We start from the raw sequence: 27,050 nt of genomic DNA, 5'->3' as shown, positions 1-27,050 counted from the left end.
ATCCTTTTTCATACTGGTGCTAAAATTGCCTGTCTAGAGCTTCGGCGGGAAGCCCATTCATAACACCTCAGTGTGGGCCAACCGCCCACCCACTGCACAGGCTGACCCCATCCACTCAGCTCTCCTTGACACATGGCATAAACACATTGGTGGGTCATGAATTGTCCCAGTGCATCTCCCGGCTATATAATTATTCCACATAGTGTGGTAAGCTCAGTTGTGATGTGCTCTGGTTCTGTCAATGCTGTGGGGATTTTCTGGCTCCCACATCATAAGGCGGTTTGGGGAGACCAGGTTCTCCTGTATAGGTACGAATGGTGGCTTAACTGCATTTACATTTGCCCTTAAAGTTAACCAGTGGGTGGGTATGGAATCAACTTCTTGAAGATGATTCTGTTTTGACATATATCTCCTGAAGGTTAAAATACTAATAGCACCTACTATGTACCAGGCACTATGAGTGTTATTTAACCCTCTTACAACCAGTAAGAAAGGAATATTAGAATCCCCATTTTACAAATGAGAAAACTACGGCTCAAGCTCAAGTGGACGTTACGGGAAAGAAGCTATCACCATGTGCTGCTTCCCCCAAACCTGCCGGTGATTAATTAAGACACGACCTTCAGACAATGGCAGGAAAAATGATGTCAGAAACTCCAACCATCATTCCCTTGTGCGAACATCTAGTGACAGAAGCATTTTTAATAGGAGGGATAGAGTCCCTTTTCTAATGAGCAGTCTAATCTTTGAGAGCGATCATGAAAATGAGCTCTAAGTCTCCCCAGCTCCAGGCAGTCTCAGACTTTCAGATGTCCGTGACCCACTGGGCCGGTGAGTCGGCCTAGTTAATCACAAAGTCACCGTGCGTGTTCACGGGCTGGCTGCAGACCTAATCATGTCGTATCGTTGGGTCACAAAAGAGCCCATGATCTAATCGAATGTGACTTTGCAATTACGAGCTACATCTTGATGTGATCATGTTGTCACTATTCCACTTCGTTGGGATTTACAAATTTCTAGACTATAGCTGGGATGTTCACTGAAGCCCAGGGCAAAAAGTCATCAGAAAGGGGGTCGAGGCTCTGCAGAGACTCACTTGTCCATTGTCGCTACCTCATTTGAATAGTGTTCAGCACACTGGCCTCCTCTACTGTCTCCCCACCTTTCAGTGAGCAATCCTCTCTTTACTGGATCCTGTCTTGCACGGGCAGTCGTTTATCCAGCTCTTCCCGGGGTTCTCAGCTCTCGGAGAATAAAGCACAGGTTATAATTGGTGCCCTAGCCTTGCATCAGTTCAAATCACATTGCAAGTTGCTGTGAGAGGCATTACGGTTGTTTCCTAGAACTCCAGTATTGCTATTATAAATCCCAGCTAAGTTTGGAGGTCTTCTCTTTACACAGGTCCCAAAATAGCAGGAATGGACGCAGGGCATTTTTCAGTCCAAATGTGTTTGTGGAACTAGTCAACCTACCTCACGGTTTCTCAGTCGCAGTTTTCTCACCTGTCTCGTGAGGGCCAATCTCTGGACGGACTGGCTGGTCCTCTCTGAATTCTTCCCCGGTGACCATGCTATTGTCCTTACCTGGGTTACTGTGCCTTCGATTTTTATGACACTGGCTCTGAGAAGGTTATGTTAGAACCCACCAGGTTAGTTCAGCTTCACAAGAAATCTGTGACCTTAAAATGGCATAGAAATCTTCACAGGAGAGGCGTTTCTAAGGTCAAAGTTTTTATCCTGTGATTCTGGCCTGCTTTGGTTACACTTTGGATTGGCATGCTGTCACCTTGAAAGAAATGGGTATTATAGCCTTCTCCCACATTTTCTTTATCTTTTATAACAGAGAGCCTTTGAAGTGTACATACTTCAGATATTCTTTACTCACCACCACCGAAATACTAAATGCTTATTTTATTTCTCAGTGAAGCTTAATTTCTACCCAAAGGACAGCAAATTGTGACTTCATTTCAGCTACGTGTCAAAACTTCATTACCTGTAAAAGGACATTCTTTCTATTCAGAAGATAAAATGAGATGTGGTGAATTAATAAATTATTTGGACATCAAAAGATTCTATATAAAAAACTGCTAGTGAACAGAGACAGAGGAGTGTTAATGTCCTTTAGTCTCCTAAAGAGATGGTTAGAAAGATTTTGGTGGTGGTGGCCAACTTTCCAAAGAAACATCCAATGACTTTATGATTATATCATAGAGAAACAATCATTCTCCATTCGGGGCCAAAATAAACAGCAGTTCTCCAACAAACATGGCTCTAAACAATTTAGAAACATGAGAATATTAGGTAACTAGCTGGTGTGTTTACGTGTAACATGCAGATGTATGACCTAGATACATCTCTTAAAAATTAATTTAATGGTGTTGCACTGGGCCTGGCTATTACTCTAACAAGTTTTTTTTTTCTTCTTTTAATGATGAGCATAAGCCCTGAGGGCATTGTGTTTGATGGAAGTGACAACTTTGTAAGATGTCTGAGTGAGTCTGCTGACTCAGAAAACAGAAGGACAGCGCCGGATGGGAGGGGAGTTGTCAGACAAATTAGTAACCTTCTACATTAAAAGTTGTGTAGCTAATTGGTGCTACAGGCGTACTATAACCACATCCCAACAGGGGTGATGGTGACTTCCTTAAGATTAATTTCTTAAAAGAAAAACCAATATAGAACTAGAATCTGCATTATGAAAAGTCCCAGGGCTTCTCCTTCAATTGTTTGACATGTTTTGAATGCCATATCATCTGAATAAAGGAGATTATTTTTTTCCTTCTTCTTTCTTTCTTCCTCAGCCCTCCTACTCACAACCTCAAGAAGGTCTATCGTGTCCCTGAAACCACACAGGACATTAAAATCTTTGTCATTCAAATGTGCTTTGAAATGAAATTGCAGATGTTTGTGTATTTCCAAGATATTGCATAATTAAGTCTGATCTCAGTGAGGGAATTCAAACAAACAATTCTGCAAGAAAAATAGGTATTTATGTCTATTTGCCTGGGATTTTCTTTAAAGTCACTCAAGTTACACTGAGGATTAATTAATCCTGTGACTGATTGCTGTGATGCATGGAGCTGAGGGCATCCAGCTGATTTGGGAAGCGTTTGCATGAGATATAGTGTAACCAGACTGAAATAAATACGCTGAAAAGGACATGCACAGAATATCTAAAATGGAGGGGTTTAGATATTTTAAATGAAAGAGGGACTGTATTTAAATGGTTTAGCAATTCAATGTCAACGTCAGAATCCTAATTATTATGGGTAGGATTTACCCAGTTATGACTCATGAAGATGATTAAAGGATTCTTGAGACCCTGTTACAAGCTCAGGGCTGAGAACTATAGGCACGCTTACCACACAGTAACCCTGCAGAGAGACCCAAAGCAATGACTGGATGCCATGCAGTAGGGTTCACATTGCAATTTAAAGAACCTCCTCATTTTGAAGAAATGACGGGTCGTTAGGCCCCTTCTGGTGGTTGTATCTGGACTCCAATTCTCTATGCCTTGTCCCTGTTCTGTAGGTTCCTTCTGAGGAGCGTATGTTTGTTCTATATTAATTAGCTATATCCAGCTACAGACAACCTGAGTAACAGTGGATTAAGCCAGAAGAAATTTATATTTTATTTAACAAGAAAATCTGGCAATAGGAGTCCTGGGATTTTGATGGCTCAGAGATGTTCCCCTCGTTTCCATCCTCAGTGGATCTGCTTTTCTCCTCGCATGTGTCCCTCTTGGTCACAAGGTGGCTGCTGTAGCTCAGGGCCTCACATCCTTACATGACATTGCACAAGGCAGGAAGGGAGAGAAGGGGACAAGATTGCTTTCTCTTTAGGTTTCTCTTGTCTTTCATTAGGAAAGAAATCTTTCTCAGAAGTCCACTCTGCCCTTCAGCTCATCTTCTTCTAGCTTTCATTGGCTAAGAGTGAGTCACATGCTCACCCTGGACCAGAAGTGAGCAAGGGGCAATGTGATTGCCATGATTGGCTTAGACCCTCTCTATTCAAAGTGTGGTCCAAGGAGAAGTACATCCACATTGCCTGGGAGTCTGTTAGAATTGCAGGGTCTTAGACCCACCCTAGACCTACTGAGTATGAATCTGCATTTAACAAGAGGCCCCATGGTGGTCAGGTGGGCATGAAATTGTGAGAGGTCCCAGCTTTAGGCCATGATGATTCATCCCCTGGGGTTGGGCATGTTCAACTTGAGAAAATCAGGATTATGCTATCAAGAAAGATGAGAATGGCTTTTGGGTAGGCAGCCATCAGAGTCGGCCACAATCTTCTAATTTCTCATCATTTATGTTGAGATTATCACTTGTTTTGGTGACTACGATTTTTTCTCCAAAAAGTTCTTCGAAACATCATTTGTATTACATGCTAACCCATGGAATACCTTTGGTCCACTTGAGTGGCCCAGCAGCTCCCCACCCCTCCTCTGCTGGCACTGGGGTCATGCCAGTAATTACCCTGAGTGCTGAGGCAGAGGGCACGCCTGTCATCCACTCCTTTTGGCAGGAAGGATCATTTCTTGAGTAGGGCCCAACCTCAAACTGGTCCCCTGATTCGGTCAGCTGAAAACAGCCCCCAATGATATCCATGTTCTAGTGCCCGAAACCTGTACAAGTTACTCTAAAAGAGACTCTGCAGATCTGATTCAGGTATGGACTTTGAGGTGGGAAGATTAGCCTGGAATATCCAGTTAAGCCCCAAACATAATTGCAAGTGTCCTAATGTCGTAAAACAGAGGGAGGTTTGCCTTCAGATGAAAGACAATGTGACAACAGAAGCCAAGATTGGAGTGATGCAGCCACAGCTTAAGGAATGTCATTTGCCAACAGAAGCTGGAAGAGGCCAGGACCGGATTCTCCCCTAGAGCCTCCAGAAGGAAGCAGCGCTGCCAGGAACTTGATTTTAGCCTCGAAGACTCAGTTCAGACTTCTGGCCCCAAGAGCTGTTAAATACACACACATATATATATAGATCTATATCATTCTCTTGCCTTTCATCAGGTCTGAAGTGAGGCAGATTAACATGAATATATATATATTCCTGCTGTTTTAAGCCACTAGGTTTGTGGTGATTTGTTACAGCAGCCACAGGAAGCCAGTAAACCCATCCTCCCATCCCTGTGCCTCAACTTTTAATCCAGCAATGTTACCTTTTCATTCTTTTAGTATAGTTTACAGATGGATTATAGATCCATTTTTAGGAGACATTCAGATACTGTGAAAATAAGATCCTCTTTGGGTTAGGATAGGAAACTTGACCTAGGAAGCCTAGAAGGGGAATCACTGCCCGTGATAGTTGCAGTTCCCTGATCACTGTCGTCACCTTCCCACCAGCAGGAGAAAGGGTGTTGGGGGAGGGGAGAGAAGAAAGGGGGAGGGGCTGAGGTTAGCACCGACCCCCCCACATAGCTGGGCTTGACTTCAGCAGCTCACAGAGGAAAAAGAAGTACAGTTAGAAAGCCAGCATCACCCATGCTCTGCCGATGCCATTCTGTAGTGAGCCGAGTACACTGCACTTTTCTCCACCAAAACCATTTGACAGGACAATAAAGACTGAGAATTCAAAAGCAGAGGCTCTCAGGAGACTAAACATGCCACTGAGATGAGTCAAGGGTGGTCATTAGTAGCCACGGAGAGACACGAGGTGGGTTTGGAAAAGACTTAAGGGGGATGAGAAGGTCTCTTGCAAGGCAGGGACTGCCGCCGGGTGGGCAGAGGCCGCGGCTCCGGTCAGCGGGGAGGCTGTAATTCTGCAGACGGTGGGGCCTGACCTCCAGCCGGGAGGAGGAGCCACTCCTGGCGTGGGCACGTTTGTGCTGAGGGAGGCTTTTAAAGAAACTCTTTGGACAATGTTCATCTCAGGCCATTCGGAGGGAGATGGATGAGGGTCTGAAGTGAGGCAGACTAATGTGAAGAATCACTGTTTTCACTGCTGGGAAGGAGGGGGCAGAAGCTGTCACAGTCTTGCAAGCACAGCCTCTTCTCAGAAGTGAGCTCTCAGCCTTGACGTCTGCTCCCAAACGCCTTGTGCTGCGAAATGATGCTAGTAAGGCACCCACCCTCGCCACTCATCCCACCCCTGGGAGACATGGTGCTCCAGAATATCTTTTCACTTCCAGGTCCGCTGGGCACAGGGCCTTGCACCCTGGTCCCAACCCCTTTGATTAGAAAGAACCAGCTTACCTATCAGTGCTCAAGTCCCTCCCTCCACTGCTAAACCTCTTCGTACAGACTTTTGCCAGTAGAGCGGGTTGGTGCGTGACGTTTACTGGGTGGGTATCTATTTTTATTTTGGCATTTGCCTTTTGGACTTCATCCTTTAAATTTTTTTCTTGACATCATTTTGATGGTGCACCTCCCCCAAATAAAATAGGTCAAGCAAAGCAGACTTGGCGCCTTGTCCCTGGACCAAGGAAAATACAAAAAGAAAGAAAATACATTCATATTCAGTTCTGGATTTTGAGATTCCTAAGCCCAAGGTTTGAGCAATAGATTTGACAGAATCTTTAGCCCCATAGGCCTCTGCCCTCAGCCCATCACCAGCCAGGGAAAGGGGCCAACAGAGCTGCCTGCATGGGAGACAGGGAGAATCGATAGAAGAGAAAGCTGGCTGAAGAGTTGAAGCCCTTGTCCCTCTTGTTAGATGGAGACCAAAGGGTGTGAGATTGAGTGTGCACACCTATGCATGTTGAGGGCTGTAAGGTCTTGGCTCTTAACAGCAGCCTGTGGATTGCACAAGGCCGAGGCCAGTGGAAGACCAGATCTGCCTCAGCAGATACCAATGGGGACAGAGGCTGATGGTCAGAGCAAAGTGGGTGTCCATCACCAGAGATTCCACCATGAACAGAAGGCAGTGGGGGACGAAGAGCATCTTCCCCATGGACATGGGGAACACTCCCTCCTTCGCATCCCCCTGACCACAAGAGTGCAGACGTGGCTTGAGGGACTGATATGACCGGAAACCTTAAGAGAAAACTTCAAGTAGCTGAGCTTCCTTAACTGGCCTAAAATTCTGCCAAAATTGAAATGGAAGCTTGAGAAAAGAGCAGTTGAGTAGAAGGGAATGGTTACTGTTTTTACACATATGTGGCTTCTGAAGTATTATACCCAGTAGGCCAACTTGATTCCACCAACCATGAACTTAAAATTTACTTTAAGCTCAAGATTTCAGCTCACTGTTTGGAGAGAATCCAGTTGGATGCCTCATCCACTTCTACTTCCTTCTCAATCCTTCCCCACAGAGCTGATCGCAACAGGTGATGGCTTCTTCTGGATGCACTCATTTTCCCCGTGAACTCATCGAACGTGATTCAAACATGACTGTAAATATTCATGATACAGATAAAGACCCATCCAAAGGGGACTAACATTTATTAACACTCTCTGTGATGACATTGTCCTAAGAACATGATGGGTGCTGTCGCACTCCGTTCAGTCCCCACCAGTCTCCTGTGATGTGGCTGCTAATACTGTCCACTTACAGAGGAGAAAACAGTGTGTGGGTGGTCTACCCAAGGATGCATGACTTGCGCTGAACTGTCTGGCCAAATAAATTCGGAATATAAGGTTCACAGGGAACCTCAAAATCAGAAGGTAGAAAACGCTGGCTTTAAACAAATTTAATTCTTGACCACCAATTTGCCTCTGCTTCGGTTTCCTCCTCTGAATACACAGCCTTAAAAGTGCTTTGGCGAGGGTGGAGAGCTTATGATGGGTATGTGAGTAACCGACATTGAAGGGAGCAGGGACCACGACAATCAGTCCTGGACCACCGTTCTCTGTGGAACTGAGAAGAAAGTCCACGTGGCTTGTTCCCTGGCGTTGGCAGCATCCGTGGCAGTCCCAGGTGGCATTGAAGTCTGGAGCGCTGCACTGGCCCTGCCGGTGTGCCCAGCCTAGCTCACCTGAGCCCTTTGGAGTGTGGAGAGGCAGCATAGCACAGCAGCTAAACACATGGGCCCCGGAGTCAGGCAGCCCGGCCCATGTTCTGGGTTTGTCCTGGGCAAGTCAGTCAGCCTTTCTGAGCCTCATTTTCTTTATTTGCAAAGCAGAGATAACAGCTGTATCTACTTCAGGGCGTTGTGACAGTGAGCGAGCGAGTAACATGCAGAAGGTATTTAGGACAGAGGCTGGCACATGCTTAGTGCCCTGAAGACATCAGCTATTGTTATTAAGTGGTCTTAAGACCAGCCGACAGGATCCACCAGCCAGAAGCTGGGAAAGTTTCCCTAAGTAACGGAGTCAGCGTCTAACTCACAAACGAGTTTCTCTGTTATTCTATAATGTCTAGTCATGTAAGAAGGTCCCTTGAATAAAATGGGACCTCTAATGCCACCTCGTTTGACATCTGTAGAAATTGGGAATGGCAAAACATCTTCTGCTCTGACAATGCCTGTGAGGTTCATTCAACAGGTTTCAGAGAACTAAGGCCCTTTTTTAGGCAATCAATCTGACCTCCAGGATAATAGAGTCAAGCCCAGGAAGTGGTACCATCTACCTGCACAAGGAAAGGAGGCAGCCAAGGAGGTGGGGCTCCTACTACCTGCCAGACATGGATGCCCCACACCCCCTCCTGACACCGCTGTGTGAGGTATCATTGTCTTCATCTGTCTAACAAGGAAATGGAAACCCCAGAGGAGTTTAGTCACTCCCAAGGCCAGGGGGTGTGTGGAAGAATGTTCCAGGAGGAGGGGCCGCTTGTGCAAAGGCCCTGAGGTAAGGGTGTGCATGGCTTATTGGAGCCCAGTACACGCAGAGCCCAGTAGGTAGAGGAGAGAGCCAGAGTGTCCGTATCAGGCAGAGCTTTGTGGGCTCCAGCAATGTTTTAACTTTGACTCTGAATGAGATGGGGCTATCAGAAGGTTTGAACATAGCAGCAATTCAGCATGACTTGCTCGCCACTGTATCAGTGACATCTGGGATAAAGATACCAAGAAACTGGTCTTACTATGCTCTCGATCAAATCTTATAGAACAGTTGGCCTCAAAAACTACCAGCAAAAATATTACATAGAGTAAGAACACCAAAAATATACAGTGAAAAGAGTTATGTCCAAATTGTACTAGTAGTGCCATTTTTCTTTACAGCCCTGAACTGCTCCGATTTAAAAAGTACTTGTTTCATATACACAGATCCAAAGAGCTCAAAATTTGCACCAGATTTTCTATGCCCGTGGCATGTGAGCAGCTATAGGTGTTTTCACTATCTTTATTCCTGTCTATTTTTAAATCTTACTTTATGCAATTATCACAAAGGTTGTCTACATTATTGAAGTATATAGTTCTGTGTGTGTGTGTGTGTGTGTGTGTGTATACAGAAATCCTAAGGGTATAGCTCGATGAAATTTCTCAAAGGGAGCATCCTCTACAACCAGAACCAGATGGAGAAACACATCCCCAGAACTTGCCTTATAGTGTCTTCCGATTGCCAGTCTGCCCCCACCAAGGGTAACTTCTTTCTTGCCTTCCACCTCCATGGACCAGTCTGGCCTTATTTTTTAAGCTTCATCAAGCAGTCGATGAGGTATGTCCTCTCTCCTGTCTGGCTTCTGTGTGACGTCATGCTTGTGAAATTCATCTGGGTGGTGGGAGTGGCGGTTCGTTCTTGCTGTGTCCTTGTGTGGATGGACCATAATGGTCTCTCCATTCTGCTCTTAGTGGCTCTTTGAGGCCCTTCCAGATTCTTAACAGATGTTTCCTGGGAAACACAGTACACATTGTGAAGTGACATCATGAGGTATATAAGCTTCGGTTTTGAAGTAGGTTTAAGGGAACCACTCTGGCTGGCTGTGTGAAGAACAGACTCAAAGATGGCAAGGGGCAAGGGCGGACACAAAGAAACCAGTGGGAGGGTGTAAGGGATAGTCTGAGAGACGTGAGTGTGGCTTGGACCAGGGAAGCCATCTGGGTGGTGGAAAGTGGTTGGGGTCTGGATGTATTTTGAAGGTCCCTCGCTAGAGAGCTGTGGTCTTGCTGGTGGTCACTAGCCTGGCACTGCTTTGTCACTTCAGGAGAGCTGCTGTGTCGGGGGGGGGGGGGTACAGAAAAGCATTTCCTGGCATCGCCTTGCTGGCTCTCTGGGCTGTAATGCATGTGTAAGTCCCTCTCCTGAGCTGGTAGCCACAATAACTACTAACACCACCACCTGGGTGTGGGCCTAACGGGAAATCTCAGAAAGCTCTGGATGGCCAGTGGTCGAAGATAAAACGAGATTAGAGAGTAGCTTTTTAAATGGTTTTCTTCCAAGAGATCCCACTGCTCTCAGTGAGGTGACTGCCATAAAGTTTCAAAGATTTATTTAAAGGTTATTTGCTCATATCTGAAAGGAACTGACTTACAACTTTGTCCACATGTAGCTCGTTTTCCAAACAGTTTTTAAGCAACCCCCAAAATTCGCTGTTGTCTAACATGCCTGACCCTCTCTCTGTAAGGCTCCAGGAATTCCCTCCTTCACTTCCTCCTTCACACGGACTAACGTCTCACTTTGCCAGCTTGATGGCTGAGTTTCCAATTCCCTTTTCTCGTTCCTCACTGGCACGGATTCTTGTGAGGAACGCAGAGTGCCTGCGGGCATCCGGCGCGAAAACAGAGGGACCATCCCGCCAAGCTCCCCCACCTCCACCCTGCGTCCAGGCACTGGTTCCTTCTCTCCACCTCCGATGTTATGAGAAAGTGTCCCTCTCTCTGTGCAGAGTCTCATTTTCACATCACTTTCTTATGAATTTGAGAGCTTACACTTGATTTTGTTTTTCTACCCCCAATAACCTTCTGTCTTTTTTCTATGTTAACAGAACCCTTTCTAACTCATACAAAATTTTCCTTTCACATATTACAAGATCTCTTTTCCTTCCTAGAAAACAGGGTTACAAGCACCTGCTTAACTCAATCAATAAACAAAAGGATTATCAAGAATCCTTCAAATAAATAGCCTATACCTCTTGACTGCCAACGCCAGTGACATCTTTGAACTAAATCTAATAGAGAGAGGCTGGAGTGACTGATTCCTGTGTGTGTGTGTTTTTCTTTCTTGCGATAAGATGAAACTTGAGCCTGCAGACAACGCTGTCATTGATTTTTAGTCTTTTATCCTCCATGAAAGAAGCCCCCTTGTTCCAGCTTTAGCAAAAGAGCAAATAGCTTTTGCTTCTATTTCAAGTCCTGCACGCTCTCTCCCTCCCCCGTCCTTGGATTAGAGGACTGCGTGGTCCTCAGTGACGCAGGATATGTCAAGAGAGGCCTCTGAACCGCCTCCTCCACTGGGCCCCTTGTAACCTGTTGGAACCTGGAGTGGCTGCCATCGGTAAGAACGCTCGGGGCTTCTGCTGGGAGCAGGCTTAATGCAAAAGGCCCTTGAAGAGCAGTGAAGTGTGGCAGCTAATAGGATTTAAACACATATACAAGATGCGCCAAAAGATGGGGAAATGTTCAATTACTAAAGACCAATGGCATGAGCTTCCGACTAATGAGCTCACAGCACACCCAGTGGAACCATTGGAAGAGGAGCCCGGTGGGGTGGCGAGGGGAGGGTTAGCCTGCAAGTAGACTTTTTATGCCTGTCTGCATCTGATAAACCACCCCTTCTCTCCAGACCTGCCTAGGACTCTGGCTCCTCCCTGGGAATCCTTGCAAGGGAGAAGCTAATGTTTCCCCTTGACCCTCGAGAGCCTCCAAGTGGTGGGCCAAGCTGCCTGCCTTCTCTGTCCTCTCACACCAGGGTCCTCCATTATCGAGATGACTGCTGGCACCTGCTAAGAAGTCAGGACTGTACCCAGGGTTGTAGAGAGGAGAAAAACACGGCTTTAAGCTTTGTATGATTTAATGGGGGGGGGGGGGTTTGCAGTGGAGGAGTGGGGACCGCTGTCTGCAATGCAGAGAGAGCTAAATGCTGAGAGCAAACATCCGAGTGCCCCCCTCCCACCCACAGCTCGGAGTGAGTCACGCGAGACGTCAGTCATAGGAGGTCCACAACAGGTCTGCTGTTACACCCATTTTATAGACGTGAACACTGAGCTGTCGAATCTTAAGGAATTGCTCAAGGTTGCAGCCTCATCTACAGGAGTCCAGAGCCGGGCCAGAGCTCTCACCAGTGCAGACCCGGAGGGAGCAGGATGGGTTTTTGAGGGCACCCTGGCAGCTTTCCAGCTGACCTTCCCAGGCATCTGGGCGGAGAGCAGGTCTGGAGGAGAAGCAGGGTTTAATTTATCTGGGGAGGAGAACAGTCATTTCCAACAAAAATGCAACATGGCCCACAGACACAAGGCTGATCTGGGACTTGGCCGATCTGACGCCAGTCACCCATGGGGATCATGACTGGGGTTGGGGTGGGAGACAGGACAATAGATGAGGCCAGAACGAGGTGCCCATGGGTCCTGGTGGATGCGATTGTCCCAGCATGACTCTCATGGGCCTCTTTGCTCAGAAGTGTCCCAGTTTAGATGCTCAATTACATGGTCCCCTTGGGCCAGAAAAAGAGGCAAGGAGGGGCTTCTTGCTCAGGAATAAGACTTTTCACCCCACAAGTGCCAGCGTTTATAAGGCAGGCTCTGACAGCAGATGGAAGTTTTCGGAAATTTATCCTGGTAGCATGGGGGAGGGGTTGGAGAAGAATGAGGGAGGAGGTCATGGCCCAGGTCCAGGATGTGGGCCTGAGCCCAGGCAGTGGCTGTGACAATGACAGGAGGGGGGCAGACTCTTGACCAGAGGTGCCCAGGAGGTTAATTGCCGCGTCTCTGGAGCTTTTCACTGAAGCCTAGGGGATGGGGGAGGCTGGGGACGCCCTTCACACTTAGGAGGCACAGAGCAAATATTTGCTTTTCGAACTCTTGAACCAGAGTTTCCAGGGCGCTTCCTGCAGGCAGAAGGAAACGTGGGGCAGCCCATGGGAAAGGAGCAGGACTTGGAAGGTAGTTTTGGGAGTAACCAAAGGAGAGCCGGATTCTGAAATGGAAGGGATGCATGAAGCGGCCAGGGAGCAGGGGGCAGGGACAGAGGCCAGGGCCAGGCCCTGGGGAAAGCCATCAGAGAAGAGTGAGGGGGCAAGAGCAGCTCGGGGGCAAGAGCAGCTCGAGGGCAGGGAGACGGGGCGCAGTCTGCAGTGTAGGCGCCAGCTACTGTCTCCGGAGAGCAGAGGCAGGAGGTGGGAGTGGAAACCTGGAGACAGTGGGATGGAAACTTCCTTCAGGGTCTGAAAAGGATTGAGGCTGGTGAAGCCAGAGCCGGGGATCCAGAGCACGATCCCTGAGGATGGGGCGTCACCCCCCCCACACACCCTTCACCCCACTTCCCTGGCCTTTGCTCTGACTGTGTCTGATGCCCGGCCCACCCTCCACCTATCTCACTACTCATCTCACTCTAGACCCTCCTCTTCTCATATTTTCTCACCACACACAGAGAATCAATCAGCAAATCCTGTCTCTACCACCCCAGGTGCCCCAAATCCAAATCAGATGACCACTCCTCGAGCTCCCGCCATCACCTGCCTGTTCCAAGCCACCCTACCCGACCCCATCACCACCCCACCAGCCCTCTGCTCCCTTCTCCTCACCACATCCAGGGTGAGCCTTTTAAGATGTAGGTGGCATCATGTCCTCCTCTGGCTCAAAACCCTCTGACCCCCTCCAGCCAACTTAAAATCTAACGTGCTTGCTAGAATTGAAGGCTTCAGCTCTGATGCCATCCCCCCTCACTCTCCAGCCAAGTGTTCCCGAAATCCTCCCTGCAGCACCTGCCTCTGGCCTCTGCGCCGTGTCCCTTGGTCTGGAACAGTCTCCCCTGGAGATTCACATGCCCCACTTCCCCCATTCACTCGCTGTGCAAATGTCACTTCCCACGCCTTCCCTGACCACCAGTCTAAAAATGCATCCCCACTGCTCTCTTTCTGTCCCTTATCCTGCTCTATTTTTCTTCATAACAGTTATAACTTCCCGTTACATTTTTTTCCCATTTTACTGACATAATCTACATACAGTAAAAGTCACCAGTTCTAATGTATAGTTCTCTGAGTGTTGACAAAAACATACAGTCTTATAATCACCACCAAAATCAAGATATAGAACAGTTTTGTCACTCCCCAAATTCACTCATACCCCCTTGGAGTCAACCCCTCCACGTCTTGTCCTTAACAATCAGTTTTCTGTCCTTACAGTTTTGCCTTTTCTAGACTATCACACAAAAGTCAGATAGTATGTGGTGTTTTGGGTCTGTCTTCCTTCACTTAGCAGAATGCACTTGGGGTTCATGCATGATGTTGGATACGGTAGCTCATTCCTTTTTTATTACTGCGTAGTATTCCACCATGTGGATGACCCAGTTTGTTTATCCATTCCCTGTTGAGGATATTTGGGTTGGTTTTAGTTCTGAGTGAATGTGATGACAGCTGCTACTTGTGATCAAGTCCTTGTGAACACACGAGGTCTCATTTTTCTTGGGTAAATACCTAGCAGTAGGATTATGGGCTGTATGGTAAGTGCATGTGTAACTATAAGAATCTGGCAACCCTCTTCCAGAGTGGCCGTGCCATTTTACACTCCCACCAGCAACAGGTGACAGCTGCAGTTGCTCTTTGTCCTCGTCAGCACTTGGAGTTGTCAGTTTTGGGGTTTGTTTTTGCCTTTTGTTTTGCCATTTTAACCAGTGTACAGTGGTATCTCATCATGGTCCTGCCATTACATATTAATCTGTGAGAGACTAAATATACAAATGGACAGTGATCAGAAAACATATGACAACAGAACTCTGGCCCACCACCTCTGCAGCAGCCAGCCCAGAATGGCCCAGGTTGGTCAGTGAGTGCCAGCTCCCTCTAATTTCCCCACCCTCCTTCCAACTCAGGATCTACGTGAGAAAGCCAGTTACGCTCCCGAAACAAACACATAGGGGGCCCTGCAGCTGTTCACCCGACTCCAGCTTCCCTAGGCCGGCAGCCTCCGGTCAAGGCACACCTGGAGCCTTCCCCTTACGTCCACCCTGAAGGTGTCCCTCTTCCCTGCCTGCCTGTGACTCTCTGCCTAACATGGGTGACAAGGGCCAACCTGCTTTTGCAGGCTCCGTGTAAATAGCCCCTGTTTGGGGTGGTCTTTGTTTGATTCACTGCCTTCTCCTATCAGGAAAGAGTCTCTGTGCCCCTCTGTATCCTCACTGCCTGGAGCAGCACCTGGCATGCTAACAGATGCTCCAAAGATGCTTGTTGACGGACTTCCGGAAACTCCAGGCCTCCGTTTGCGCCCTTGGCACATTTCCCTTTAGTGGGGACAGAAACTGTAGCCCAGGAAGTTGCCTGAGCAGTGGGTCCTGGGGGTCTGGCAGGTCCTCTGGCCTCTGCTGGGGAGGATGGGGGGTGCCCAGCTCTGCTCCCTCTCTAAACTGACCCCGACCGTCTCCTGGTTGGCGGCTTCCCTGCCCCGTCTGAGCAGCCTCCCTCCACTTCCACAAAGAGAATCTCGAAGGATTTGGGCCAGTTCAGGAGGTGCAGAGAGAAGGCCTTCCAGTTCTTTCTAAGGATTTTTGTCTGCTGTGGAAGAATGGGGAGCCCGGGAAAGAAAACCTAGCAGAGGCTCTTTCGGAAGCAGCCAGGATCTTCTCTACTTTTGGAAACCGCCTTGTGGGAAGGGAGGCCTGTTAGACTAAACATCTTGCTGTCCCAAATTGCTCCAATTTTGGAAATGCTCCTCAGGCTACATCTCTCCCTGGGAAAAGGGATTTATAAACCCTTAGTCTGAAGCAGCTCTGCGTGCATCTCAGTTCAAGGGCTTTCCAAAGGCCCTTCTGGAAGTCAACTCTGTTGCAGTAGCAAGAAAGCAGATGCCCTGGATGTGGGTGGGTTGGGGCTCAGCCCTGGTGTCCTTGGGGTCCAGCCTCAGGAAGGCTGATCAGGGGACAGGATTAGTGCTACAGGGGGACCTCAGAGCCCTGGAGGTGCCCACATTAAATCAAGTAATAAAAACAACAGAATACAACTTCCAATGACTGCATCTCCACATGTGAGGGTTTTTTTGTTTTGTTTTGTTTTTGGTTTTTTTTTTTTTGTTTTTATTTATTTATTTGTCACTATGGTGTCAGATTTTATTTCTTAAAAATGTCTAATTGTTGCTTAGTCAGAAGTTGTTTGAAACACCTGGGTTTCAACTCAGATTAAGTATTTAAAATGACCTGCAAAGGCAGATTTGAAGACACTGCTTACCAGGGCTCTGATCCTGTTGTCATGTGATCTGTTTCACCTTCCATCTGTTGGACAATCAGCTGCCTGGTGCTATGGTTAAGAATGAGTCAGTAGGTGATGCAGGGAGAGAGGGGGACTCCATCCTCACCCTGAGCTTTGTCCCCATAAGATGCCTCAGCTCAAGGAGACCTGTCTGGGGCGCCTGTGGAAGGGACTGTGGGTTTGGGCTCTCGACTTCCTGGCAGTGGGTGAGGCAGCAAATCTTTACATGTCCCCCGTTGGTACCCACAGTGGGACTCACGGGGTTTGGGCTCCATAGCTCGGGCAGCCCTCGACAAACAGGAGCATTTATTACTACACACACCAACTGGGCGATTCAGACACACGAAGACAGGTTGAAGCTGGGAAAGGACTGGGGAGAACTGCGAGGTTTGAAGCAACTACACCTATTGCCTGAGACTCTTGGTTGTGTTTTGGGAGGGAGAGTTTTGTGTAAGATTTGTTGTGTTTCTATTCAGTTAGGTTGCAATTTAAGTAATAATTTTTCCCTGGCAACTCTGTGTGTAGGGCACACTGCTGGTTTATTTCCGGGGGAGAAACAAGGACTGTCAAGTTATTGACGATGAAGGAATGGATGGTTGAATTGATGGACATTGAATTGCTGGAGGGCACGGGTGTCAGGCCAGGGGACATCACCTTTTCCCTTTTTATCTGCCCAGCAAAGACTTCTTGTGAAACATCTTAACAGACCAGGAAACAGGCTCACTCAGGATTACTGAGCGGCAAAGATGGAGCTGAAAGGGCTCTTGGGAGCGTGAGTTCCTGGACTGGGGTAGAACCAGCAACTTCATTAGAGACCTTGGTGATGCTCATTCCCCGCTGCCTGCACGTCTAGGGAAGAAGCCCGCGCACAGCTGGGATGCTGCAAGCGGGAGGGGGAGGCTATGCAGATGAAGGGTTCCCACACCGCCTTTCCTTCCTTCTGAGTTTTCCCCCCTGGAGCATCCAAATAATATTCTGATCCCTGACACCCTCCATCTCCTGCATCGGTAATGACCGGCCTCCTGGGCCCGCCGCTGCATCTCTCCTGCATTTCCCTGACCCAGCACTTTTCCTCCGTGCGTTATTTTCCCCCAGATTTTCAAATTCCCTGTGGACGGTAATCAGACAGCAAGCCGCGCACACTTGGCAAGTTTTGAGGTTTAATAAAAAATCATGTTTATTCCTGGGAAGACTTTTTTACTTTCCCCATGAATTCTCCTAACAAATGCAATTTTTACTTGACTTGGACTTTTTCTTGAGTTTGGTTTCTTAAAGCTGACTCTGTTTCCAGGTCCGCTCTGCTCTCATGAGCCAGGAGCCTGCACTGTGGCTCCGGCCCCGACAGTCCCAGTGCTGGGGAAGACTTGTGTGAGCCCCCTTCTGCGTTTTTGCTCCTAGTGTGTCCAAAGTGATTTAGCATATCAATGGTAAAGGGGAAAAGAAAGAAGAAATGATCCCAGCCTTTGTGAGGATGGAAGAGGCACTCTAACATTATGAGCAATAAAACAATGGTACCTTGTGTCTGAGTCAACAGCTGTGGGGGCGGCACGGTGTCTGACGTGTCTCTGGACCCCAGTTCTGTCCTGGGGGCCACCTTGGCAGAGGCCACTCTATGATGCTATGATGTGGATGCGGGGAAGATGAAGTTCACCGAGGATGGGTGGCCCGTCAACCCAGCCCCTCCCCGTCCACATCACAGCAAGTAGTGGAACTTGGTTTCTTTCTTCGCTCCCTGTCTTATCTCCCAGCATTGGAGGGGACCTGAGTGTCAGTGAGGTAGTGGGAAAAAAGTGACAATTAAGAAGAAGTATCAAGGAGTAAATATCTTGGATTACCTCAGTTTGCACATCTGGACAATGGAAGAATTAGACTAGATCATTGTCTGGCAGAATACCTTAAAGAGCTTTTTAACCCCACGCCTGTCCGGTCCTGACCTCAGCTTTGAGTCTCCGAGGATGGGGCAGCCTGTGCATTTTAATGTGTGTTTCTTGGTTCAGACCAGCTGGTGAAAATGATGACCATCAGGATCCCTGCCCGTTCAGACCCTCGGTCAGCGCACCTCTCCTGCCCGAGAATGTAAACCCCCACAAGATTGTTTCTTTCTTTCCAGAGGCGGGCATTTTTCTCATCAACATACAGTAGGCACTCAGGGAACATCTGTGGACTGAAATAGATGAAATTACCTTCCCAAGTCTCATTTTCTTATTTCTGCTGCTTATGAAAACACAGTGGTGGAAAGGAACAAACAAACCTCTAAACTGTGTGGATTTGATCCATTTATAACACAAAGTTAATCTAGCCTAAGTTAATCACCCTGAAGCTATTAGCCACTCGGAATCTCTCTCCAATGGGACAAGAGGTCATGTATTTACAATGTGTGGGTTTTATGAATAATTGTATCCTCTTCCATGCTGAGCTTGTGTTTTCTTGATTCAAAAATCCATGACTTTTCCCCCGACCTGATCTGAGGCTACTGTTCACACTTGGAAACGTTTCAGCCCCTGCTTTAATACCACTGGCTTTTTTGACCTTTCATCTTAGCTTTTCTACTTATGCCCCTGGATGTGGTAGAAAAATCCAGAGTGTGTGTCCAGCAAATGATTCCAGGGGGGCCTGGCTCGTGCGCTCACTGACTGCATTTTCTAGTGCTTTCCTGTTTTAAATGCTCCTAAACAAGCAGCCAGCAGCACTGGTCATTAGGGGAGCCCTGGACGCTGAGCCGGTGCAGCAGCCCAATTACTGGGGCACGTCCAGCAAGCAGGATTTTCACGGTGGGTCAGGGCCGTCGGGGCTTCAAGTGGAATTGGTGCTCAGGCAGCTAAGAATTTGTTTTAGGCTTAATTGGCCCGAGGCTGGCACATGGGCCCAGCTTTGTCCCCTAAAGCGATGCACATGGCACTGCAGACGGAGAGGGGATGAGCTGCTTCAGCAAAGCCCTTTACAAGAGGTCATGAAGCCTCGGTGTGTGCCCCATCAAAGGCAGGTCCCCGCCGCCACCTGCCTACAGCTCACCTCTCCATGCTGGGTAGCGTGGCACGCTGTACACCGGAAACGACAAAAAGCACTTTTCTTTTTAATTCTCGGCTCCAACCAAATGCTTTCTCATGATGTTATTCTCCCAGAAATCAGCCTCCAGACTAAAGCATGTGTACACAAACCTTCCTTGCCAGTCAGCCCTCCCTTTACTACTTTTCGGAAAATAAGTGACTGTTTTCCCCAGCTGGCTGCCGGGTTAGAGGGTGTAAGAAGAGCTGGATGGGAAATCAGGTGAGAGGCTGCAGCCCTGGCTCTGCTCCAGGGTACCATGTGACCTTGGAGTTGACATTTCACCTCTCCCAGCCTCAGTTTACCCATAGGAAAGATGGAAATACTAACACCTACCCCGTCTGTCTTACTGGTAACTACAATAATCGTGTGAAACAACCCCGAGACAGCGAAATTATCCAATTGCATGGTGTCGCTAATTTCATTACTTGAACAGGTTCCTCCCCCTCTCCCTTAGGATCTGTGTGGCTTTTTTCCCCCTCTTTGGGATCTGCATGGACTATTTCTCATCCACCACAGAAAGTGTCTTCAGAGCTGGTGTCTTTGGCAGCAGAAGTGCAGCTCACCTTCCTCATCCGTCACCCTTTGTCACGCTTTCTAAAGAAGATCTCTGCAGTTCATGTGTCAATTTGTGGGGGCAACTATCCATCAAGGTGGAACCTGGGTCATTCATCCTTACACCTGGCAGCTGCCGCAGACACAAAGCAGACTCTGCCCTGAAGGGCTGAGAAGTGACAGGAACAGCTCCTCTGAGAGGGAGCCACAGCACCCTATGACTCGTGATGCGTGCATCTGGGGCAGAAATTTCAAAGAGAGGAGGTGTGCTTGAGATGACTGCCACCAAAACCCCCCAGTCCTGGGTCATGTCTCTCTTGCCCACATCTAATACTCAAGAAGGAAGGAATGGTCTCAGGAGATGCTGGTCCCCTTTCCAGATATCTTGATGTTGACTCTATGATTATTATTCAGTACACAGAGTGTATGGGAAGCCCAGGTGAAGCTTTTGTGACCGCTCACACTTTGAGGAGTTAGACATCATTTGTGCAGTGAATGTTCGAGCGTGCTCTCTGCTCCAGGAGTACAATGGTGAACAAGACAGATGGAGCCTTTGTTCCCAGGATCTGACAGTCCAGGGGGAGGACAGGATGACAGGGGACAGGCAGTCACTGCATAATGTGACACGAAGACCTACAGGGGCTCCAGGAGCATCTGGGGAGGCAACTAATCTGGGCATGGAGACTCAGGGAAGCTGCTTAAATGATAACCAGGTTGGGTGGGAGGGCTGTGGGGTAGAGGAGGGGTTGGGGCAGTGGGAGAACAGGTGTAAGGCCCAAGGTGGAGGGAAGGCAGCACTGGAGCAGTGGTCCTCAAACAGCATCACAAGCATCACCTGGGAACTTGTTAGAAATGCAAAGCCTTATGCCCCAGCCTGAGAGAATCAGAAACTCTGGGGGTGGGGTCCAGAGTCTGTTTTAGCAGGTTCTCAGGTGATCCTGTTGCACAGCCTAGTCTCAGGGTCACTGTGTTAGAGGAACTGTAGGTCCAGAGTTTAGCCCAGTTGAGCATCTTTCCTTCTGATAAAGATATTAACCCTGTCTTTGCCACTGGGGCGGGGTCACTCCCGAATCCTAGGCTCTCTTCCCTGCTCTGATGGACTGTGGTGTTTTGTCCACATCTTCGGGTTAAGGGAAGGGGGACTCAACCTTCTGACCTTCATGTTCCCCTCCCCCCAAAGAACTCCAGGGAGAAATAGACACATCCACCATTTCAGTCGGAGATTTCGTCAGCCGTCTCTCAATAACTGAAAGAAGAAGAAAAAACAGAAAATCAATAAGAATATAAAAGACTTGAACTATGCTATTACCCAACTTGACCTCGTGGACTTTTATGAAACATTCTACCCCCAAACAGGAAAATACACATTCTTTTCAAGTATGCACAGAACCTTTACCAAGGCAGACTATATTTTGGGTTACAAAATAAGTCTCAATAAATGCAAAAGGATTCAAGTCACACCAAATACTTCTCTGACCACAGTGGAAATAAATTAGAAATCAATTACAGAACAATATCTGGAAAAACCCCAAATATTTGAAAACTAAATAATACAATCCAAATATCATATGGCCAAAGAAGAAATCAAAAAGGAATTAAAAAATACTTTGAACTGAATGAAAAGGAAAACACAGTGTATCAAAATCTGTGGCATGCAGCAAAAGCGATATTTGAAGGGCATTTTTTCATGAAACACCTGTCTACAGGTGTTTAGACGAAAAGTCTAAAATGAGTGACCTTTGTTTCCACCTTAAGAAACTAGCAAAAGAAAAGCAAATGATACCAAAAATAAGCAAAAGAAATGAAATAAAGACCAAAGTGAAAATCAATGAGGTAGGAAACAAACAAAACAGAAAGACCAGAGTGAAGCCAAAATCTAGTTCTTTGAGAACATCAGTAAAATAAATAAGCCTCCAGCCACGTTAATCAGGAAAAGAGAAAGAGAGAAAAGACACCAATTACAAATATCAGGAATGAGAGAGGTAATTTTACCACAAATTCAGTAGAAATCACAAGAATAATACAGGTATACTATGAACAAACTTATGCCAATATATATAACATCTTTATGCCAATAGATGTAATACCTTAGATGGATGGACAAACTCCTTAAAAGACAAAACTACAAAAGCTTACTCAAGAAGAACTAACCCTATAGCTTTAAATAAATTGAATTTATTTAAATTTTAAATAAATTAGAACATTCCATAAAACAAAACCAAACTCCAGACCCAGATGGCTTCACTGGTAATTTATAACTGAACGTTTAAGGAATAAATGATATCAATTCTACACGAACTCTTCCAGATAATAGGATAGAATATTTCCCAGATCTTTCTCTGAGACCAGCATTACTCGGATACCAAAACTAGACAAACATTGCAAGGAAACTACAAACCAATATCCCTTATAATTTATAAAAATTCTTTAAAATATTTTAGCAAATAGAATTAAACAATATATCAAAAGAAAAACGCACCATAACAAGTCAGGCTTATACTAGGAATACAAGATTGGTTTAACATTCAAAAAAATCAATTGATTTATTTCACAGTAACAGACTGAAAAAGAAAAACTATATAATCCTCTCTTCTGATTTGTGCTTCTGACCACCAACCATCATTCAGAGGTTCCCATGTCCCCTTCGTCAGGTCTGATTAACATGTTAGAGTGCTCACGGACTCAGAGAAATATTATACTAACCCGATCAGCAGTTTATTATAAAAGGCTATAACTCAGGAATAGCCAGATGGAAGAGCTGCATAGGGCAAGGCAAGTTGGAGGGGCTTGGAGGTTCCATGCCCTCTCCGGGAGTATCACTCTTCCAGCACCTCCATGTGATCACCAACCTGGAAGCTCTCCAACCCTCTCTTTTTGGGTTTTTATAGAGGCCTCATTACCTAGGCATTGTTTAAATCATTGGCCATTTGTAACTGAACTCAATCTCCAGCCCCTCATCTCTCCCATCCAGAGATCTGGATGAGATGTGACGTTCCAACCCCTTAATCACATGGTTGGCTCCTCTGGCAATCAGACCCTTCCTTCGGTTAGACCTAGGGCTTTCCAAAAGTCACCTCATTAGTATAACAAAAGACACCTCTATGGCTCTCTTAGGAAATTCCAAGGGTTTTAGGAATTCTGTACCAGAAAAGGAGAGGAAGGTCCAACATGTATTTCATATTATCCATCACAATATCACAGTGATTGACATTGTATTAAACAGTGGCAGACTGATTATTTTGTAGCCAACACCTGAACAAGGCAAAGACGACTGTTCTCATCACATCTACTCAAAACTGGGAGATTCTAGCCAGTGCAATAATGCAAGAAAAAAATATAAAAGACATCCAGATGGGAAATAAAGAAATGAAACTCTCTTTACTCAGTCAACATAATTGTCTGTGTAAGAAATCTACCAAAACAAAACCAAATCAAAAACCTGTAAGAACTAGTAAGTTACTATAGCAAGGTTGGAGGAGGCAAAATCAATTATATTTTTAATTGCCAGAAACAAACAACTGAAAATTGAAACAAAAATATCATCAAAGAATATTGATCTAACCAAGAGATGCGCAAGACCTGTACACTGAAAATCCAGACCTTGCTAAGAGAAATTAAAGAAATCCTAGGTAAAAGGAGAGGTATATTTTGTTTAAAGATCAAAAGACTAGATATTGTTAAAATGTCAGTTCTTCCCAAGTTGAATGCAGATTCAATGCAATGTGATATACACATACCATAGACTATTATACAGCCTTAAAAAGAAAGGAAATTCTGACATGCTGCAACAGAGACGAGCCAGAGGACGTTATGTTAAGTGAAATAAGCCAGTCACACACACACAAAACAAATACCGTATGATTCCTAGTACCTAGAGTAGTCAAACTGAAAGTGGAATGGTTGGTTGCCAGGGGCTGGGAGGAAGGTGGGGGGGATGGGATGTTATATTTAATGGATGGAGCCATTCAGTTTTACAAGATGAAAAAGTTCTGGAGATGAATAGTGATAATGTTTGCACAGCAGTGTGAATGTACTTAACGCCACTGAGCTGTATACTTAAAATAGTTAAGATGGTGCATTTTATGTTATTTATATTTTATCACAGTGTTTTAAAAAAGACACAAAGAAAGTTTTGGAGGTCACAGGTATGTTCATTATCTTAAGTATGGTGATGGTTTCATGGGTGTATACAAATGTCAAAATATCATATTGTACACTTTAAACATATACGGTGTATTATATGTCAAGTATACCTCAACAAAAGTGTTTCGAAAATTTAATAAAAAGAATTGCACAAATAATGTAAAGATGTAGATTCTAATGAAGTCTGCATGTATTTTTTTTAAGTGTTTGAAAAGTGATCTTAAAGTTCACCTGGAGGAGTCAACACATGGGCACATCCATCCTACCTTGTTGTGCTTTGTGTATGTGTCATTCTTGTTCCCACGAAGAAGCCCCAGCACAACCTTCTATCAGGTGCAAATCATCCACTCATTCATCCTGTCTTTTGCTTACAGGGGAGATCCCACCACAGGCCAAGCACTTGTCAAGTCAGATGACGGCGCTCAGAGAAGAACACCGGGTTGGGGGGGTTCTGGCTCCCAGGCTGGAGGGAGACAATCAGAAAACCATCCTATAAGATGCTCGTGGGGAAACAGGGTGAGAACGCCTTCTGGGCCACGGAGGACTATTTGTGGTCATATGTCAGTTGAATCTTGGGAAATGTATCACTGTCAAAGGACAAGAGGTGAGGGAAGGACTTTTCAGAGACACAGACCAAAGTGTGCAGGTGGGGCTGCACGGGGCACTGGGCGAGAGGCCTTGTGTTGTCTTCCCAGGGCTGCTGTGACAAGCACCACAACTGTTAGCCCAGCAGGCTAGCGCCTCACAGATCTGGAGGCTAGAAGTCCCAAATCAAGGTGTCAGCAGGGTCATACTCCCTCTGAAGGCTCTAGGGGAGGACGCTTCCATGTCCGTTCTAGCTTCTGTGGTTGCCAGCAGTCCTTGGCCTTCCTTGGCAGCGCAGCTCTCAGTGTCGGTCCCCTCCTTCACATGGCTGTCATCCCTTGGTATGGGCCTTTGTCTCCACATGGCCTTTTTGTGAGAACGCCAGTTGTTGGATTAGGGCCCACTCGAATCCAGTGTGACTTCAGTCTTAATGAATTACTTCTACAGAGACTCTATTTCCGAATAAGGTCCAAGGCATCCGGCACATCTGGCCCAGGGGAGTCATAAGGAGGTAAACACTTTTTCTGAAGACTTTATTTTAACCTTCATCCCAAAGGTGGTTTTGCATGTGTTGGCCTCAAGTAATAACCATCCCCATTTCGAAAAGCCCTCTTCCCCTTCCCTTGCTCCTGCCCCCCAGAATCCACAAGCCAAGAGACTCCACTCAGTGCATTGTCTAGATGGAGAGCAGCTCCCATGACCCAGAGCAGCAGGGACTGATGACCATGCTCTGGAGCAGGACTGTGTATGTGTGCTCCCCATCACAGGTGTCATTCTTCTGCAGACAAGGAGAGAGCAAAAATTTACAACAAGGAAGTTAATGGCCAACAACAAGGTCCTACCGTAGAGCACAGGGAACTATATTCAATAGCTTGTAACAATCTATATATGAAAAAGAATATATATATGTATAACTGAATCACTACGCTGCACACCAGATTCTAACGCAGCATTGTAAGTCAAGTGTACCTCAAAAATGTTTTTTTTTAATTTAAAAAAAAGAAAGTGAATGGCCAAGGTCATGTTATTCCCACCACCCACCCCCACCACATACACACACACAGAGGCTGCCGGAGCTCAGCAAGCTCACAGATGGAGCCCACTTAAGGAAAATGGCACCTCTTAAAAGCCAGTATGGCATCCGCGTTAATTGCCAATGCAGGAGGAGTGGGCATTACACAGCAGAAAGGACCCGTGGCCTCTCGACTCTGAATGAAAGCCGCTTTGGGTCCATCCTGCTCCACTCAGCTGCAGACACATGCCGAAGAGGAAAGTGATCCCGGGGGCGGGCATTCAGCATCGGGTCCTCCGGCCTGATTCGCTCTGTCCATTGCTGCCTGACCCCGGTGGCCCAGTTGCAGTGCACAGCCTCGTTTGTCTGCTCACCCAGCTGTCTTGTTTCAGAAACAACTCCTGAGGGAGTTCACGGTGGGAAAATGAACTTGGTGCATGCACTTCTAATAGGTGTGGTGTCTGCTGCCTGCAGATACACAGACTGCATTGTGGCTAGCTGGGTTTTCTCCCAGTGAGACAGAGATTAATTACAGGAGGCAAGTGGAGACTCCCATTCATGACTTTGGGACCACGCAGTAGTAAAGACAGAGACAAATTAGGAGCGCCTGCATCCATGGTGCCTGTCCAAGGAGGACCCAACAGATGGGCTTCAAATGCATATACTTCAGAGGATTGCTTCTTCCTTCATGGCAGCAAAAGCTTTCTAAGGCGGGTATCCGGATGCAGAACAATACCGTCCGCCATCTGCATTTCAGAATCAATGCAGACATGCAGATGATGGCTTAGGGACTGAAAGAGAAGTTTGAGTAACTATCTCATGGAAGTCACTGTAAATCATTGCTCTTGAAGGCCGGCTCATCAGTCAATGCAGCAACTGTTACTGACAGGCAGCTTTCTTACATTTGGTACGAAAGTGTAGCCCAGAGACCCCACTCCCTTTGAATTCTCTTCAGCCCATTAAGCTACTCCCAGCGACTGGGAAATAGTGACCTTGAAAGGGGAAAATGATGAGGCAAATAAAAGATCTGCACTGAACTTGTCAAAGGTGGGGCAGTGGGACAATGTTGTGGCAGTGTCTTTCTGAGAGAAGTTTCCTCCCTGAGAGATGTGTGTGTGTTGGCAAAACGCAACTCCTTTCCAAGGCATCTGTCTCTAAACATGGTTGGGACTGTTAGGATTGCCTTGAGGTTCCTGTTCTCTCCGACTCCCACAGCAAGATGATGGTGGGGCCAAAGGGCTGAGCTCATCCCCTGCCTCCGCCCTGGTCGGGGGCTTAGCTCCTATGAGCCACAAGAGCCAAGTCCAGCTATCTGGCCCTTGGGAAGGCAGATCCAGCCATTCTCCAGGGAGGAAGGCTTCTACAGAAAGACTAGGTGGGGTGAGGTAGAGTGATGGGGGGTGAGTGGGAAAGTGGAAACCAGCTAGTCTTTGATACACGTTCTCCCCGTTAGATCTTAAATTCTCCATCCGGCTTGTTAGTCACTGTTTCCCCAGC

Source organism: Camelus ferus, chromosome 11, assembly GCF_009834535.1.
Source record: "Camelus ferus isolate YT-003-E chromosome 11, BCGSAC_Cfer_1.0, whole genome shotgun sequence".
NCBI classification, from domain to species: domain Eukaryota; kingdom Metazoa; phylum Chordata; class Mammalia; order Artiodactyla; family Camelidae; genus Camelus; species Camelus ferus.
The sequence above is the reverse complement of the archived record's forward strand: the minus strand, read 5'-3'. Positions refer to the sequence as shown.